General features: G+C 43.0%; 1 long non-coding RNA gene across 3 annotated transcripts in view; it reads right to left on the minus strand.

Annotated features, from left to right (window-relative positions):
• Nucleotides 1-18,915, minus strand: part of LOC115161236 (uncharacterized) — a 52,458-nt gene that overhangs the window by 12,990 nt on the left and 20,553 nt on the right. For 2 of the 3 annotated variants that reach the window (XR_003869220.1, XR_003869219.1), the window contains one exon: nucleotides 15,275-15,667. This is a non-coding gene — a long non-coding RNA (uncharacterized LOC115161236). Of the gene's footprint in view, nucleotides 1-15,274; nucleotides 15,668-18,915 lie in introns of those variants that run through there. The other variant, XR_003869221.1, reaches the window with a different exon arrangement.

Here is an 18,915-nt window from a genome sequence, read left to right on the forward strand (position 1 = left end):
TTATTTGGGACCAAACCAACATTTGTTATTGAAGTAGAAGTCCTGGCAGTGTATTCTGATGAAGAACAAGCAAGGTAAGAACATCTTTCTTATAGGAAATGTGATTTTGGTGGATGCTGACCTGGGTGGGTATCTAAATAGCTAGCCCTGTAATGCCGGGCTATGTACTTAGATTATTGCAAAATGTGCTTCATCCGAAAAGCTATTTTAAAATCGGACATATCGAGTGCATAGAGGGGTAATGTATCTATAATTCTTAAAATAATTGTTATGCTTTTTGTGAACGTTTATCGTGAGTAATTTAGCAAACTGTTAGTAAATTCACCGGAAGTTTGCGGTGGTTATGCTTTTTCTGAACGTCACATGCTAATGTAAAAAGCTGGTTTTTGATATAAATATGAACTTGATTGAACAGACATGCATGTATTGTATAACACAATGTCCTAGGTGTGTCATCTGATGAAGATTATAAAAGGTTAGTGCTGCATTTAGCTGTGGTTTGGGTTTATGTGACATGATATGCTAGCTTGAAAAATGGCTGTGTGATTATTTCTGGCTGGGTACTCTGCTGACATAATCTAATGTTTTGCTTTTGTTGTAAAGCCTTTTTGAAATCGGACAGTGGGGTTAGATTAACGAGATTCTTGTCTTTAAATAGCTGTGAAATAGTCATATGTTTGAGAAATTGAAGTTATAGCATTTCTAACGATTCAAAAATCGCGCCACTGGATTTCAGTGGCTGTTACGTAGGTGGGACGAGTTCGTCCCACATGTACTAGACTTCCTGACTGATGTCTTGAGATGCTGCTTCAATATATACACATCATTTTCATTCCATCTATTTTGTGAAGTGCACCAGTCCCTCCTGCAGCAAAGCACCCCCACAACATGATGCTGCCAACCCCATGCTTCACGGTTGGGATGGTGTCTTCGGCTTGCAAGCCTCCCCCTTTTTCCTCCAAACATAACGATGGCCATTATGGCCAAACAGTTCTATTTTTGTTTCATCATACCAGAGGACATTTCTCCAAAAAGTACGATCTTTGTCCCCATGTGCAGTTTCAAACTGTAGTCTGGCTTTTTTTTATGGCATTTTGGAGCAGTGGCTTCTTCCTTGCTGAGCGGCCTTTCAGGTTATGTTGAAATAGGACTCGTTTTACTGTGGATATAGATACTTTTGTACCTGTTTCCTCCAGCATCTTCACAAGGTCCATTGATGTTGTTCTGGGATTGATTTGCACTTTTCACACCAAAGTACATTAATCTCTAGGAGACAGATCGCGTCTCCTTCCCAAGCGGTATGACGGCTGCATGGTCCCATGGTGTTTATACTTCCGTACTATTGTTTGTACACATGAACTTGCTACCTTCAGGCGTTTGGAAATTGCTCCCAAGGATGAACCAGACTTGTGGAGGTCTACAATTTCTTTGTTGACGTATTGGCTGATGTTCTTTTGATTTTCCCATGATGTCAAGCAAACAGGCACTGAGTTTGAAGGTAGGTCTAGAAATACATCCACAGGTACACCTCCAATTGACTCAAATGATGTCAATTAGCCTATCAGAAGCTTCTAAAGCCATGATGTCATTTTCTGGAATTTTCCAAGCTGTTTAAAGGCACAGTCAACTTAGTGTATGTAAACTTCTGACCCACTGGAATTGTGATACAGTGAATTCTAAGTGAAAAAATCTGTCTGTAAACAATTATTGGAAAAATTATGCACAAAGTAGATTTCCTAACCGACTTGCCAAAACTATAGTTTGTTAACAAGAAATTTGCGGAGTGGTTGAAAAACGAGTTTTAATGACTCCAACCTAAGTGTATGTAAACTTCCGACTTCAACTGTACCAAGAGAGTTCTCATCTATATTATTCGTAGCCATCTATTTACCACCACAGAACGAAGCTGGCACTAATACCGCTCTCAACCAACTCTATAAGGCCATAAGCAAAGAAGAAAATGCTCACCCAGAAGCGGTGTTCCTAGTGGCTGGGGTCTTTAATGCAGGCAAACTTAAATCAGTTTTACCAGCATGTCAAATATGCAACCAGAGAAAAAAAATCTGAGACCACCTTTACTCCACACACAGATGCATACGAAGCTCTCCCCCGCCCTCCATTAGGCAAATCAGAGCATAATTCTATCCTCCTGATTCCTGCTTACAAGCAAAAACTAAAGCAGGAAGTACCAGTGACTCGCTCAATACGTAGGTGCTCAGATAACGAGGATGCTACACTACAGGACTGTTTTGCTAGCACAGACTGGAATATGTTCCGGGATGTCATTTTTTATTTTATTATTTAACCAGGTAGGCCAGTTGAGAACAAGTTCTCATTTACAACTGGTGTTGCACACACCATTCTGGCATTGCAAACGCCATGCTCTACAAACTGAGCCACAGGGAAGACATTCATTGTCAGTTAGAGACACAGTAGGACCCAAAAGCATAATCAGTGCTCTAACTCCCCCTTGCGCTGGTCTGGAGCAATGAAGTGGTGACGTAGGGTACCGTACTAAACCACAAAGTCCCGCGGCGCAAGCTCGCAACTTTTAAAGGAGGAACCACTGTACACACATGACTGACCAGCTGGCACATAAACACTTCACAAGGTGACTGACAGAGTGACATATATGACAACAACAACAAAAAAGTTTGGCAGGTGGGCACACATACAGTGGATATGTGAAAAGGACATGTGGCAGCGCTGACACTGAGCAAACAGAACAGAGTAACATTCCTCCCCCAGCTGGCCCGGGGCAAATATGCCACCCAGGGGAGGGGTCAGAGGTCACACAGGAAGTATACCGGACCAGAGCCCCCCGGTCGGCTGGCGTTTATAAGACAAACGCTTCATACTGTAGAGAGAGAGAGCGAGAGAGAGAGAGTTGAGGGGATCCATCTTTGATAGATATATCACTGCGTTTCCTACTGTTACAAACCAGTGGCATGTCAAAGTGTGTCTCATGGGCTCAGTATTTACAACACACCTACTACTGCTTTACTTCACACACAATGTCTGGAGTACACACACACTTTTAGATCACAGACAAAATGTCTGGGTCATGTTGTATCTCCACTGTTAAATCACAAACACACAATGTCTGTAGCTCACCATTACTGACAGGGACCAATGTGTGTGTATAAGTCACAATGTGTGTGTTAAAACCTGTGTGATCAAACACACTGTCCGGAGAAACAGAAAACACCATCTACACACTTGAGAATAAATATAACCAAAGATGAGAGAGAGAGTCAGCAAACACTAACTTCAGGCAGTAGCATCTGTCCATCCATACTGTCACCTGTGATGTAATTCTGTCTGATATTGTACAAGTTATCAACAACAAACTTCACCATAATAGGAGCTTCCATCAAATAAAGAACGTGCATGATACCAAAGGAACGAACCATGCCGTGTGTGCGTGTGCGTGTGCGTGTGCGTGTGTGTGTGTGTGTGTGTGTGTGTGTGTGTGTGTGTGTGTGGCCTGGAAACGTTTGGGAACATGGTCCAATCTTTTGTCACCTTTTCTTGCCACCTCTCCTCTATTTTGTTGGCGTCTCACTAAACTATTTAGAAAAACTTGTAGATAACAAAAACACTCTTCGCTCCAAAATAAACCTGTCTGCTAGGTAACAAGGATACACACATCTCTCCAAAATAAACCACTGTATAATATTAGCTAACTTACACAAACATATGGATTTCTTATACATGGAGTAAAATGTTACAATGGAGACTGTTTGTGTATGTGTGTTCGCGCCCATACGTGTGTGTACGTGTGTGCGTGCATTTCATAAGGTGTAAATGTTACAGTGTGCTATATGAGTTCACATGGAGCTCAGGGGCTGTGTTTTATACAGAACTGGTGAGAAAATAAAGCTTCAGCCTGAGCAGGTCTGTCCTGAACCATTAGAGTATTAGTGAAGAAACATAGTGAGCATATTTCATCAGCTTTTCTGACAATGTGACCAGACTATTAGCTATAACTAGGATAGAACGTAACTATGAGTTATAACTAGGATAGAACGTGACTATGAGTTATAACTAGGATAGAACGTAACTATGAGTAATAACTAGGATAGAACGTGACTATGAGTTATAACTAGGATAGAACGTGACTATGAGTTATAACTAGGATAGAACGTGACTATGAGTTATAACTAGGATAGAACGTAACTATGAGTTATAATTAGGACAGAACGTGACCATGAGTTAAAACTAAGGCAGAATGTTTTCTTCTGGTCAGGACCCTATGTTCAGGAAAATTCTAACATTTGTGAAAAATGTATTCAACCCCCTGAGTCAAGACATGTTAGAATCACCTTTGGCAGCGATAACAGCTGTGCTTCTTTCTGGGTAAATCTTTAAGAGCTTTCCACACCTGGATTCTGCAACATTTTCTCATTATTGTTTTCATAATTCTTCAAACTCTTTCAAATTGGTTGCTGATCATTGCTATTTTATTTGCCATTTTCAGGTCTTACCATAGTTTTTAAAGTAGATTTAAGTCAAAACTGTAACTTGGCCACTCAGGAACATTCACTGTCTTCTTTCTAAGCAACTCAAGTGTAGAGTTGGCCTTGTGTTTTAGGTTATTGTCCTGCTGAAAGGTGAATTCATCTCCCAGTGTCTGGTGGAAAGCAGACTGAACCAGGTTTTCCTCTAGGATTTTGCTTGTGCAGGGCTCCATTCCGTTTCTTTATTATCCTGAAAAACTCCCCAGTCCTTAATGATTACAAGCATACGGAAAACATGATGCAGCCACGACTATGCTTGAAAATATGTAGAGTGGTACTCAGTAATGTGTTGTATTAGATTTGCCCCTGTCACGGATGTCGTATGAAAGAGACCAAGGCGCAGCGTGCGTATCGTTCCACAACTTTATTTCTATGTGAAACTATGCAAGACAGACAATAAACTATAAACAAAAACAACAAACCGTGACGAAGAGGTGCAACATGCATAAACTCAAACTAATCTCCCACAAACACTAGTGGGAAAAACAACAACTTAAATATGATCCCCAATTAGAAAAAAGAACCTAGAACACAAAATAGAAAATGTAAACTAGACAAAAAACCCAACATAGAAAAAAGAACCTAGAACACAACATAGAACATTTAAACTAGACAAAAACCCCAACATAGAAAAAAGAAACTAGAACCAAACATAGAAATAAATAAATTAGACAAAACCCCCCAGTCACGCCCTGATCTACTCTACCGTAGAAAAATACGAGCTCTCTATGGTCAGGACATGACAGCCCCAAACATAACAATTTGTATTCAGGACAAAAAGTAATTTGCTTTGCCACGTTTTTTTGCAGTATTACTTTAGTGCCTTGTTGCAAATTATGCATGTTTTTAGAATATTTGTATTCTGTACAGGCTTCCTTCTTTTGACTCTGTCAATTAGGTTACTATTGTAGAGTAACTACAATGTTGTTGATGTATCCTCAGTTTTCTATCACAGCCAATAAACTCTGTAACAGTTTTAAAGCCCCCATTCTCATGTGGTGGAGCAGGTTGAGAGGTTCAAGCTCCTTGGTGTCCACATCACCAACAAACTAGAATGGTCCACACACACCAAGACAGTCGTGAAGAGGGCACGACAAAACCTATTCCCCTCAGGAGACTGAAAAGATTTGGCATGGGTCCTCAGATCCTCAAAAGGTTTTACAGCTGCACCATCAAGAGCATCCTGACTGGTTGCATCACTGCCTGGTACGGCAACTGCTCGGCCTCCAACCGCAAGGCACTACAGAGGGTAATACGTACGGCCCATTACATCACTGGGGCTAAGCTGCCTGCCATCCAGGACCTCTACACCAGGCGGTGTCAGAGGAAGACCCTAAAAATGGTCAAAGACCCCAACCACCCTAGTCATAGACTGTTCTCTCTGCTACCACATGGCAAGCGGTACCGGAACACCAAGTATAGGACCAGTAGGCTTCTCAAGACTCCTGAACAGCTAATCAAATGGCTACCCGTGTCACGTCGTGACCATGGTAAGCTGTTATTTTCTATGGTAGAGTAGGTCAGGGCGTGACAGTGGGGTTTATTCTATGTGTTCTATTTCTATGTTCTTAGGTTCTAGTTTTTGTATTTCTATGTTGGTTTGTTTGGGATGATCTCCAATTAGAGGCAGCTGGTCCTCGTTGTCTCTAATTGGAGATCATACTTAAGTAGGGGGTTTTCTTCCTGGGTTTTGTGGGTGATTATTTTTGAGTAGTGTTTGTTTCTCCTCTGCATCACAGTTTGGTGTTTTGTCTATTCAGTTGCATAGTTTCACAGAGTAAATAAAATGTGGAACTACACAGACGCTGCACCTTGGTCCTCTCCTTTTGACAGCCGTGACAGAATCACACACCACCAAAGGACCAAGCAGCGTGGTCAGGAGGACTGGATTAAGCAGCGTGCCCGGGAGGAGATGGCATCCTGGTCGCTGGAGGAATTGGAGGAAAGGATAGACTGGACTTGGGAGCAGGTATTGGAGAGATATAACAGTCTGCCGGGGAAGCAGGTGGAGGCAGCGAGAGCAGAACGGCAACGTTACGAGGAACTAGCACAGCAACAACGGAAGCACGAGAGGCACCCCCCCAAAAAAATAGTGGGGGGGGGGGGCACACGGGGAGTTTGACAGAGTCAGGGTGGAGACCTGAGCCAACTCCCCGTGCTTACCATAGGGAGCGAGTGAAGAAGCAAGCACCGTGTTATGCGGTGATGCGCACTGTGTCGCCAGTGCGCATTCACAGCGAAGTGCGATCTGTGCCCGCGCCCCGCATTTGCCGTGCTAGGTTGAGCATTCAGCCAGGAAGAGTGGTTCCAGGTCAGCGCTCCTGGTCTCCAGTTCGCCTTCTCAGTCCAGGATATCGTGCGCCGGCGCTGCGCACTGTGTCACCAGTGCGTATTCACAGCCCAGTGCGTCCTGTGCCCGCGCCCTGCGTTTGCCGGGTGAAAGTAAACATCCAGCCAGGACGGGTTGTGCCAGCTCTACACTCGAGACCTCCAGTGTGCCTCCACGGTCCAGTATATCCTGTGCCTGCCCCACGTACCCGGCCTCCAGTGAGTCTATCCAGCCTGGTACGCCCTGTTACTGCTGCCCGCACTCGCCCTGAGGTGCGTGTTACCAGTCTGGCGCCACCTAGGCCAGCCCCACGCATCAGACCTCCAGTGCGCCTGCCCAGTCCGGGGTGTCCCGTTCCTGCTCCCCGCACTCGCCCTGAGGTGCGTGTTACTAGTCTGGCGTCACCTGTGCCAGCCCCATGCATCAGGCCTCCAGTGCGCATTCCCAGTCCAGAGCTTCCGGCAACAGTTCCCAGTCCGGAACCTCCTGAGACGGCCTGCGGCTCGGCGCCTCCGGCGATGCTCTACGGTCCGGTGGCACAGAAGCAGAGGGATCAGTGGGCGGAGCGGGGGTTATGCCCCGAACCAGAGCCGCCTCCTCCACTGGAGGATGTGCTGGATGATAAGGTTCTGGGTACTGCACCAGAGCCGCCATAGACACAGGTTACCCTCCCTTTTGTTTTTTGTTTTTGTTTTTTGCATTCGGAGTCTGCACCTTTGGGGGGGGGGGGTACTGTCACATCCTGACCAATAGGTGCCCTTCTTAGCAAGGCATTGGGAAACCTCCCTGGTCTTTGTGGTTGAATGTGTATTTGTAATTCACTGCTCAACTGAGGGACCTTAAAGATAATTGTACATGTGGGGTACAGAGATGAGGTAGTCATTCAAAAATCATGATTAACACTATTATTACACACAGAGTGAGTCCATTCAATTTATTATGTGACTTGTTAAAAAGCAGATTTTTACTACTGCATTTATTTAGGTTTGCCATAACAAAGGGGTTGAATACTTATTTATTGAAACAAGACCTTTCAGCTTTTCATTTGGAATTAATTCAAACAACATCATTTTACTTTGACATTGTGGGGTATTGCTTGTAGACCATTGACAAAATATATAAATTTAATCCATTTTAAATTCAGGCTGTAACACAACAAAATGTGGAAAAAGTCAAGGGGTGTGACTAATTGCTGAAGGCACTGTATATCATAAAGCCTTTGAGTGCCTAGTTTTTCCCTTATACAGTGGTCACAGGTCTGCGAATCACATTATCCTGGTTTGTCATGTTTAATCCCTAATCCAGCCAGAGAGATGATATACAACAATTTGAATTTTTCTTCACCCACAATCTGTATTTAGAATGACTGGTTAGAGAGATTAATAAACGAGACTACCTAAACTATCTAAACTGGAACAACCATTTCAGTAATGGGTGCAATAAATACAAGTAACAGATTGGAATAGTTTAGAAAAATGTACCCTTATTTTACCAGGTAAATCGAGTGAGAACAAATTGTCATTTACAGCAACGACCTGGGGAATAGTGACGGGGAGAGGAAGGGGGATTAATGAGCCAATTGGAAGCTGGGGATGATTAGGTGGCTGTGATGGTATGAGGGCCAGATTGGGAATTTAGCCAGGACACTGGGGTAAACACCCCTACTCTTACAATAAGTGCAATGGGATCTTTTACTGACCACAGAGTCAGGACACCCGTTTAACGGCCCATCCGAAAGACAGCACCCTACACAGGGCAATGTCCCCAATCACTGCCTTTGTGTAGCATAAGATTAATTAATCAATCAATGTACATGCAAAAACATTGATATCGAAGCATACCATTTTCAAAATCGAACTGCAATACAGCATGCTGGGAAATATGACAATGATGAGCGTGGTTTTGCCAGATAGACTATGCTGGTCAGACCAGCTAGACCAGTATAGACCAGCATGGACCAGCTTGGTTAGCAGCATACCAGTATCACCAGCATACCAGCATGAGCTGCTCACCAGCATCACCAGTTTGACCAGCTAGTCAGTCAGCATAAGCAGCTAGACCATGCTGTTTAAACATCATAACCAGATAAACCACGCTGGTCAGCCAGCATAACCAGCTAGACCAGCTTTTCTTAAAGTATGGGTCACGACCCACTAATGGTGGGTTGCGACGTGTCAGAGTAAATGTATAATTATTTAATGAATTGATTTGGCCAAGTGCAACTGCGGTCTCTGTTCAGTGCGCTCTCTGTTTAGCAGCGGTCTCTGCTCAGTTTGGCAGCTGCGCGAGTGAGAGAGGGAGATGCCCGTGTGCTTCGCGGTTTACCAGATCTTTTTTTCTGGACTTTTATTGAAGATGTTTAGCTGGCTAGCTCATCATGTCTCAGTCTAAACTGTACACTCAAAAATACAGAAAGGAGTGGTAATCAAACCCTGAATTCAAAGGCTGGTTGAAGCCGTTTATTGGTGTAAAAAAACACATGACAACTCAAAACATATAACAGTTATATATAACATATAACAGTTCCACCCAAAACAAGCTGCCATTTATGGTTTAAAAAATTGACTCTGCAAAATAGGCTGAGGCCACCATAGCATTAGCCAACGCTGAACACTGTTCCATGCTGGCATGTGATAACATTGGAGAAGCATGTAGAGCTGCTTTCTCAGACTCCACTTCTGCTACCCACTTCAAAATGCACAGGACAAAGTGCACAGAAATGACTAATGGTGTTCTAGCACCATACTTTCTGAAAAAGTTGGTCGCAGATGTGGGTGACCAGCATTTCAGCCTCCTCGATGAGTCCACAGATGTAAGTGTTTCTAAGTACCTGGGGGTTGTGATAAGGTACTTTAGTGACACCTGGGTACTTTAGTGACACCAAGCAGACAATTGTATCAACATTTCTGGGGCGTGTTGAGTTGGAGGGAGGAGATGCCAAATCTATAGCCCGTGCTGTTGTGGCTTTCCTCGAGAAGTGTTGTCTTAAAAAAGAGAAACTCCTGGGGATAGGGACTGACAATGCCTCTGTTATGATGGGGATTAACAATGGAGTCCATAAAGTGCTGAAGGAGGAGTATGGCCTGAAAGATTTGGTTCTTATTCGCTGTGTGAGCCACTCTCTGCAGCTTGCTCATTTGTAGCTCTAAACATATTTAGGGTGTTTTTTACTCACATTTTGTCTCTCCCACGACGTTATTCCTTTCTCCTACAGCGTCCATCACAATTACATGCACATAGCAAATTATGCAAATTAGGTCATGACGTCATTTAGCGACTTCCAGCAACTTTCAGGACAGCCAATAGCTACTTTCCTTACTGAGGAGTTGGCAACACTGGCAACGAGTTCTGACTGAGCTCAATCGTCATGAAAAGCCAATACACCGATGAGTTTCTCTCTTTCATATAAACTCTGAGAATTAACGAGGAGCTCCCTCAATGTGTTTTGTGCGGGGAAGTGCTTAGTAATGAGTCAATCAAAACTAACAAATTCATATAACGACACGTCCTGACCAAACATCCACAGCATGACGGTATACCCAGGGAATTCTTTCAGAACAGGGCAGAAGGCTCTGACAGTGGAAAAGTAAGTCTGCTAGCAAGGCATTGTTGTCATTTTATAAAAAGGTGATGATGATTAGAAATAAGGGAGTACTATCTCATAGTAGTATATGTGAGTTTCTCTTTCAAAAAATCCCCTGGCCTTGTACACAGCTAATAGCTAACGTTAGCCAAAGCAAGTTAGCTAGCTACTGATAGTGCATCCCTAAGTAATAGTACAGATGAAGATGAAAAACGATCAGGCCTGCTGTGCATCTTACTGTAGAAATTACTGGCGAAAGAAAGTCTAGGTTGGAACTGTTGCTGTTAAAATACAAATCATAATTTTTATTCTGAACTGGAATAAACTGATTGAAACAATATACTTTTTGAGGCAAACACACACAGTTCTGGGTTGCTCATCTACAGCAGGAAGCGGTCTCCTGCCTGACTGAGAAAGCAGTAGATGTTCTGATCCAGTTTGGCACTACATACCTATGTCAGTCAGGGTTCTCAACTCTAGATTACTTAAAAAACAAGTATAGAAGCAGTTTCAATGCTGAGCATGACCTTAGTGTTGCGCTGTCAGAAACTGATCCCAGAATAGACATGCTTGTTGAAATCTTTAACCAGCCACACACCTCTCATTAGGACTGTGTGTGTTTTCTGCTCTACATCCGTGTGATTGTTTTTTGAAATATAGTTTTTCTATTTCTATGTTTAGTTTATTGGGTTGACCTTCAATTGGAGACAGCTGTTCCTCGTTGCCTCTAATTGAAGGTCCTATTTAGTAGGGGTGTTTTTCCATGGGTTTTTGTGGGTAGTTGTTCCATGTGTAGCTGTGTGCCTTACAGGACTGTTTCTCGTCGTTGTTTTTTGATTAAGTGTTTATTTTGGTTTTCTTCTAAATAAAGAAGATGAGTATACACATTCCCGCTGCGTTTTGGTCCCATCCTTACGACGAACGTGACACTATGCTGGTTTTTCCAGCAGGGTAGTACCAAGGGGGATAAAAATGTGTACCCCGGTATATTTCTGCTTAATGTAGGCTTCTATACTATTATTGAAAGTGTGTATATTTATGGTAATTGAGATTGTATTACCTAAATATGTTGATGTGCATTTAATTCCTTACTTTATGACCAGTAATTGCACTGGGAGCATATTTTCTGCCTTTTCAGTACAACACCGCAACAATCTCCCTAACAATTGGAAATCTCAATTGAGGGAGAATAGGGGTGGGATTGAGTCCATCTCTAGTTGAACTATCTTCTAACGATGTTTCATATCCGCACAAGAGGTAAATCACACCGCTGTCCAACGCTTCACCTCATCTTGGACCGTCACCCCCATCCCCCTCATTCTACCACCCTCACTTTCATACCAACCCTTCAGTGTGTCTGTTTAGGCTGCTGTTGCTACAAAAAGCATGGTCGTTTAACGGAACACATATTAAGACAGACACACATGGTTAAGCGGAGAGACGGTACTGTAGACCGCAGGACATGGATCCCGCAGGTCTGAATATGGTTCTCACACAGATTAAACAAATATTCCTCCAGTTCCTTCCATGACCATGAACATACTGTGCCAAGTAACCACGTCTGTTTGTATTTCTGTCTCAAAATGTACAGTACATCTCCACAATGTGTGAATGTATGACTTGTGTCTGTCTATGCACTGGAGTGTTTTGTGTAGTCTTTCCCCCACACTGTGTGTTTTGCGCTTGTGTCTGTGCGTCTGTATGTATAGATGTGAAGGTGTGTGTATAAATGTGTATAGGTGTGTGTGTGTGTGTGTGTGTGTGAATGGGCCCTTTGTCCTGTTTAGCTGTGTGTGTGTTCCCCTGTGCAGATGGGAGGCCAGCGGAGACATAATCACCTCTGATTTTGAGGATCTTCTGCTTGTTATTCAGGCTGGTTCCGGGCCACACGGAGGTTCCGGGCCACATGGAGGCTCCAAGGAAACAGACAAACATCTGTGCAGTGTGTGTTCGTGTGGCCTAAATGTGCAGCATTTTTTTGTCTGTTTTGTGTGTCTTTCATATGCATATATGTTTGAGGGTCTGCGAGCGGAAGAAGTGGTTAATGGACGGAGAGCGTCAGACCACCGGCCATGGCAAACCATTAGAAGCTGTATGGCTTCACTGAGTCAGGCTCAGCAAGGAGCAGACGTTTATTTATGGAACAAAAATGGAACATACATGTAGCTAGCTAGACCACCACCCTAAAACCCTCTCACCGCACCTCTAACCCCCCAATGACTCATTGTGACGGTGGTCTGGAGAGCTTACAACCACACACATGTATGCACACACACACCCCTCACAGTTTCAAAGGTGTGACTCATTGCTCCTGTTAATTCATCAAGCATTGTCATTGGAAAATGAACAAATAAATAGAACACCTGGCATGTATTTAAACCCTGGTCTAGGCGGCTGCCCAGTGGTGATGCAGTCCAGAGGTATGGTGGTTGCATGGTTTGTGAATGTGTTCCCGGGCCAGAGAGTTAGGCCACGCTGAAAAGGTGAACTTGTGAAACCATTAATTAATATATTAAATGTTTGAAAACAGTTTGTTGTCTGCCTCTACTTCACTCTAAAGAACCTGTCACTTTTTCACCCTGTTACACACACACACACACACACACACTTCTATGCACCTACTGTATGATAAAAGCGACACCATTCACTTGTAAACCTACCAAAGCCCCTCTTGTTCCTTCCTTCACTGTGCTTTTCTTTCAAGGAATTCTTAAGCACTATTTTTTTTCTTCCACCAAAAACCTTTTAGACTTGGATCATTAGACTTACATCACCTGGAGGTTAGTCGCACCTCTATCCTAATGTGGTGTAGTGATACATACAGTACTAACGTCAGGCCAGAGACCTACGTGCTGAAGCTCATGGCTGAGTGAGTGAGTGAGTGAGTGAGTGAGTGAGTGAGTGAGTGAGTGAGTGAGTGAGTGAGAGAGCGAGAGAGCGAGAGCGAGAGAGCGAGAGAGATTAGAGGAATTGCTGAATGTGTAGAGGTAAAAAAGGTTTGTTATTCAAGAGTCAATCTTCTGGACCAGACATCTGTAGCTTTATAAATCTTCCCTACCAGTATGTACCATATGTCCATCTGCACTGTGCTGCTACCTGAGTCTGCCGGCCATGACAATACACACACACGCACGTACACACGCTTGTACACACACACACACACACACACACACACACACACACACACACACACACACACACACACACTGGCCACAAATACGACTACAGGATCAGTCAACAACATTATTTGGATATGAGCTAACAGAATATTAACTTTTAAAAGTGAGATTTTCACTGGACAGTTACTTTAAATAGTGGAAATATATATGTCCCTCTGGTCTCTCGCCCTGTCTTTCTCTCTTTCCCTCTCTCAACGCTGATGTAGTGATTGACCCTGTAAAGAGCACTATACTGACACCAGGTGGGTGTATCCAGTACAATATGCTGAAGTCCCTTGAATTCTCAGCCTGGACTCAGGGGTAGACATAACATGGTAAATGTAAATCCGGGACACTCCAATTAGGAAAGGAATGGAAAGGAAAAGGGGCATACCTAGTCAGTTGTACAACTGTATGCCTTCAACTGAAATTAGTATGATATGTTACATTTTCTATGGTATGTATTACTTTGTGGATGTCCATCAATCATTTTGTATGGTATGTATTACTTTGTAGATTTCCATCAATCATTTTGTATGATATGTTACGAATGACAATTGGTATATGTTACAAATTGCAAATCGTCCAATATGTTACGAATAGCAATTCGTACAATATCTTACCAATGCAAAACATATATGTTGCAAATTCCAATTTGTTGTGGCTAATGTTAGCTAGGTGGCTAACGTTAGCTAGGATAGGGGTTAAGGTTAGGGTTAAGGCCAGGAGTTAGGTTAAAAGGTTAGAGGAAGGGTTAGCTAACATGCTAAGTAGTTGCAAAGTTGCTAAAAAGTAATAAGTAGTTTCAAAGTTGCTAATTAGCTAAAAGCTAAAGTTGTCCTTGATGAAATTCGAATGCACAGCCTTTGGGTTGCTAGATGTAAGCATTATACACCCACCCATCCACCCCGATCAACCACCCTACTTTCGTTGTTGTCCTAAGTATCCTTCTGCCTTATGTAACCATACTAAACGTAACATAGGCGATGGAAGAGTTTCATTAAACCACACCATTCAATCCTATAGTGCATTAGGACAGAGATGGTAAGGAAGCAGATATGAGAATCAGGGAATAAAGTACCTAAACATCTCTGACCAAGGGTCTTTTGAGCATAAATGGTGGATTGAAGTTGAATTCTCCAGGTCATCAGATCCTGTAGCTCAGTAGCTGTGACCCTCCAACTCCCTGACCCTTGACCTGGTCAGTTCCAGGACCTTCCAGAATGTCCACTCTCTCACATACAGGTCAGTGTGGAAGAATGTCTGTGGAAGACACCAGCATTCCACCATGTCTAGCCTACTGACGATTGTGGAACATTCTGCTCAGAACATTCTAATGTCAGAGAATACTAATGTTTCCGAGGCATTCGTCTGATTGGTCAGAGATGTTTAGGTACTTTATTCCCTGATTCTCATATCTGCTTCCTAATCATCGCTGTCCTAATGCACTATAGGATTGAATGGTGTGGTTTAATGAAACTCTTCCATTTACGAAAGTAGCCCATGGCCTACAATAGGAGCTCTAATACTTGTATTTATTCTTGCACTCATCTGCTAGTCTACAGTCCTTGAAGGCCACAGTCTTGCTGGGTTTCCTCTCTCCCTGACACTGATTAACTAAATATCATTGATGTGGCTCACTCCCATGTCATGTGTCTAATGTATGTGTGCAGTTGGATAGGCATTTTTTGTATTAGCTAACCACATCATATGTTATAGAAATTTGTCAGTTGACGACACAGTCGTACACGGTCGACGACACAGTGGATGATGTGGCTAACAACCATGGTTGTTGCGTCGGCCTCGCCTTAGCTGTGGACCGCGGCCAAACACTCATCCATCTTCACAGTGATGTCATCAAACGGGGACACTGCCAAGCAAGCCTGACACTGAAGCGCTTAACAAAAACAAAAGCTCAAAGCATGTGCTGACAGATAAGATTCCATTCCATCTCATTCCTTACCCTTAGAATCATGACCAAGGGGAGTAGTGGACTGAGGTGTAAACTCTGGTGTTTTTATGGTTGTCTTTTGAAGTGTGAGGCAGAGGGACGGTTCAATGATCTCCCTGTTGGTTCCTGTATAGACAGACAGACAGAAAGAGAGAGAGAGCATGAATGACTCAAGTATTTGTTTGCACACATGGCTCTCCCAGTTTTCAGTTTACTTATCTGAGGAGCATAGTAACACACACTGATGTCTGTCAACCTCAGACAAACTCTCAGATCCCTGTGACCACGGAGCCACACTCAGCCTGCCGGCTGTATCGATCACAAGTGACTTACATGCTTTGGTAACCAAGATGAGTATACTGCCATGGAGGTTTGTAGGCCAGTGGTGAGGTGTGACCAGGGTAAGCTGAAGCAAGACAAATGGACCACGTACAATAACAACACATCTCACCAAAACTACACACACACACACACACACACACACACACGAGTGTATACACATGCACACACACACACACTTATACACGCACGCACGCGCTTATGTGTCTTTTTGGCGAGCTAAGGTACTACGCAGCACACAGACCCCCTCGCGCAATCAACTTCGTTGAGATACATTGAGTTTCCTTGAAGGCCTATTTGGCGGGGAAAATGTGAAGCCAGCTGTATAACCTATTGCCTGTTTGTGTTTAGGAGTCTTTTATTAAAGAACGTGAAATAATGTTGTGTCTGTTTTCTGCTTTTCATTAAATCATGCATAGGTGTTCTTTATATGACCTAATGGATCTGGTAAAAATGACATTTCAGTTAACACAGACTCTTTGTCACATCACTATAGAAATGGAAACATTGTGATTTTAGAGACACAAAGTAACAATAGCCTATGATTAAAGGGTTGGGCTATACTGGGCTCTCACCTTCATCATATTTATCATGATTCACATCATTCCAATTCAATCAAGTCATAATTATCAGCTTTGGTATTTACATTAGTGAGCAGGCTTTCTGAGTGAGAAGAGTCACATGGGTAGGCCTCTCAACGGAAAACGACATTTTCAGATGTTTTCATGAAATTTCGGAACAAAAGAAATCCAATGTTTATATAGAATTACTGCATTTTCCGCTACATTTTAACAGTCTAATAAGTAAATTGAATATAGGACAATGCCACAAAATCCATTTGGTCTATGTCGTTTTATTTCATCTCATTATGATACAGAAAACGGAGGCTATTTCAAAAGAACAGAATACCATATTTTGAGCTGACTTGTATAGGCTATTATACTCAGTTGCGACGCATCATTCAGGGCAGAGCCACCCCTGTTTTGAGCCCCACCTGTTTGGCAAAAAAATATATATAAATGTTTTTTTTTACTGTTTTGCATGTTATTTTGGCATTAATACATGTCACATATCAGTTTGCAAATAATGTAAAAAAATTAATAATAATAATAATTGAGTTAATAAAGCCACAAACAAACATGGTCTCTTTTTTGTTTTCTTGAGTAAGGCAGCTCCAACATGCAGGTGTTTCAGCCTAGCTCAATGTTTTCTGTGGTGGTGGGGCAGCCAGCGGAAAATACGGAGCATAGGGGTTGGTAATGTTCTCTAGTTGCGCCGTGATTGTCTCAGTGTTCTGTCACTCATGGATACACTAAGTCACCGCAAAGTCTATGGGTAGAGCTCGAAAATTAAAGCCCCTTGAGGCTGCCATAGATTTACATTGGAAGTGCCCATCCAAGAAGGCTCAAGATCATTGGCCACAGATAAAATGACGTCAAATCACGTTATATCTACCGTAGCTTTGATTGGACTGATCATGGAACATCATACTTTCAAAATATTAGCTAGCAAGTTAGACAAGCAGTCATCATCATGCATCAAGTCGGCAATCTACTGGCAAATATTTTTCAATCCTTGTCAAATGAAGAGAAATTATAGATAAAACATATCGGTGCTCATCGGCCGTAAACATTACACAACAAGTTGGAAATCATAAATTCAACAATGAGTGTTAGGGTGCCACTGCAGGCCCGGGTTCGATCCCAGGATGTGTCCCAGCCGGCCGTGACACGGAGACCCATGGGACGGCACACAATTGGCCCAGTGTCGTCCGGGTTAGGGGAGGGGTTATCCGGCCGGGATGTCCTTGTCTCATTGTGCTCGAGCGACTCCTTTTGAAGGGCCGGTCGGTCGACTTTGTTCGTCAGTTCAACAGTGTTTCCTCCAACACATTGGAGCGGCTGGGTTCCTGGTTAAGCGAGTAGCGTGTCAAGAAGCAGCGCGGCTTGGCTCTCGACCTTCACCGAGTCCGTAGGGGCGTTCCAGCGATAAGACAAGATTGTAACTACCAATTGGATATCACGAAAAAGGTGGTAACGCCATGGGCCAGAAAAGTTTGAATACATTGGCCATGCTGTCAATCCAGCATGCCTTCTGCCACGTTCAAAACAGCTGGAAACTCTGAACTGGGAAATCTCAGACAGTGAGTTCAAGACAACTGGGAACTCGGATTGCCTCTTATCCGCTCGTCGTCCCTTTATGCCATAGTTTGTACATCTCAATTGTCAGTAGAAACCAAATTTGCTGAAGCAAGACAGCCATATAAGCTATGTTTTTTTTTAAAGGCAGTAAATGGGGCTGAATTAACTGTTTCGCTGCCAGACAAGGCTCCGCTGATAGCTAGGTGTAGCAGTGGTAAGGTGTTGGGACTCTGCTGTTGTGATTCTGCTGTTGGGACAGCTTTATGTAGGTCCTAACAGTTTGTGGGCACCGTTTGTCAACGTTATGGTGCAATTAATGCATTGTTTAGTGTTGTGTGTGTCATGGCTTTGCTGGCATGCATCTAAAAACAATTTTTTGAGTTTGCCCCACCAAGATTTACATGCTAAAATTGCCACTGATTATACTAAAGATATATTCAAGGTTCAAATTTAAGGCAAGCCATTTCTTTAAAACTTTTTTGATACCCACCTCATGTCTTGATAATATGAATGAGAATGTAGTCCATTTTGTTTTGAAATCAGCATTTGTCCATCTCTCCCATTGTTCCCATTTGCAATCAACGAATATGCGTGAGATAGTCACAAGATTATAACATTGGAATGTTTTAAGGTGCTGCCCTACCCTGACTGTTGAGGACACAGAATGTAATGTTGACAGAATCTACCTGAGTGTGTGTATTTTCGTTAGCTTGGTTAAGTTATTCTTGTTAGCTAAAAATAATAGTTATTCATGTCTTCTACACAGTATCTAACAAAGATACATTGACAGGGGAGATCACCGTGAGGGCTGCCTGTCACAGGTCCATGAGGAAGAGTGAAAAGCCACACAGCATGAGAGTAGGGAAGGTTATAGATAGCTACAAGGGACCTTGT

The sequence above is a fragment of the Salmo trutta genome, chromosome 24 (assembly GCF_901001165.1).
Source record: "Salmo trutta chromosome 24, fSalTru1.1, whole genome shotgun sequence".
NCBI classification, from domain to species: domain Eukaryota; kingdom Metazoa; phylum Chordata; class Actinopteri; order Salmoniformes; family Salmonidae; genus Salmo; species Salmo trutta.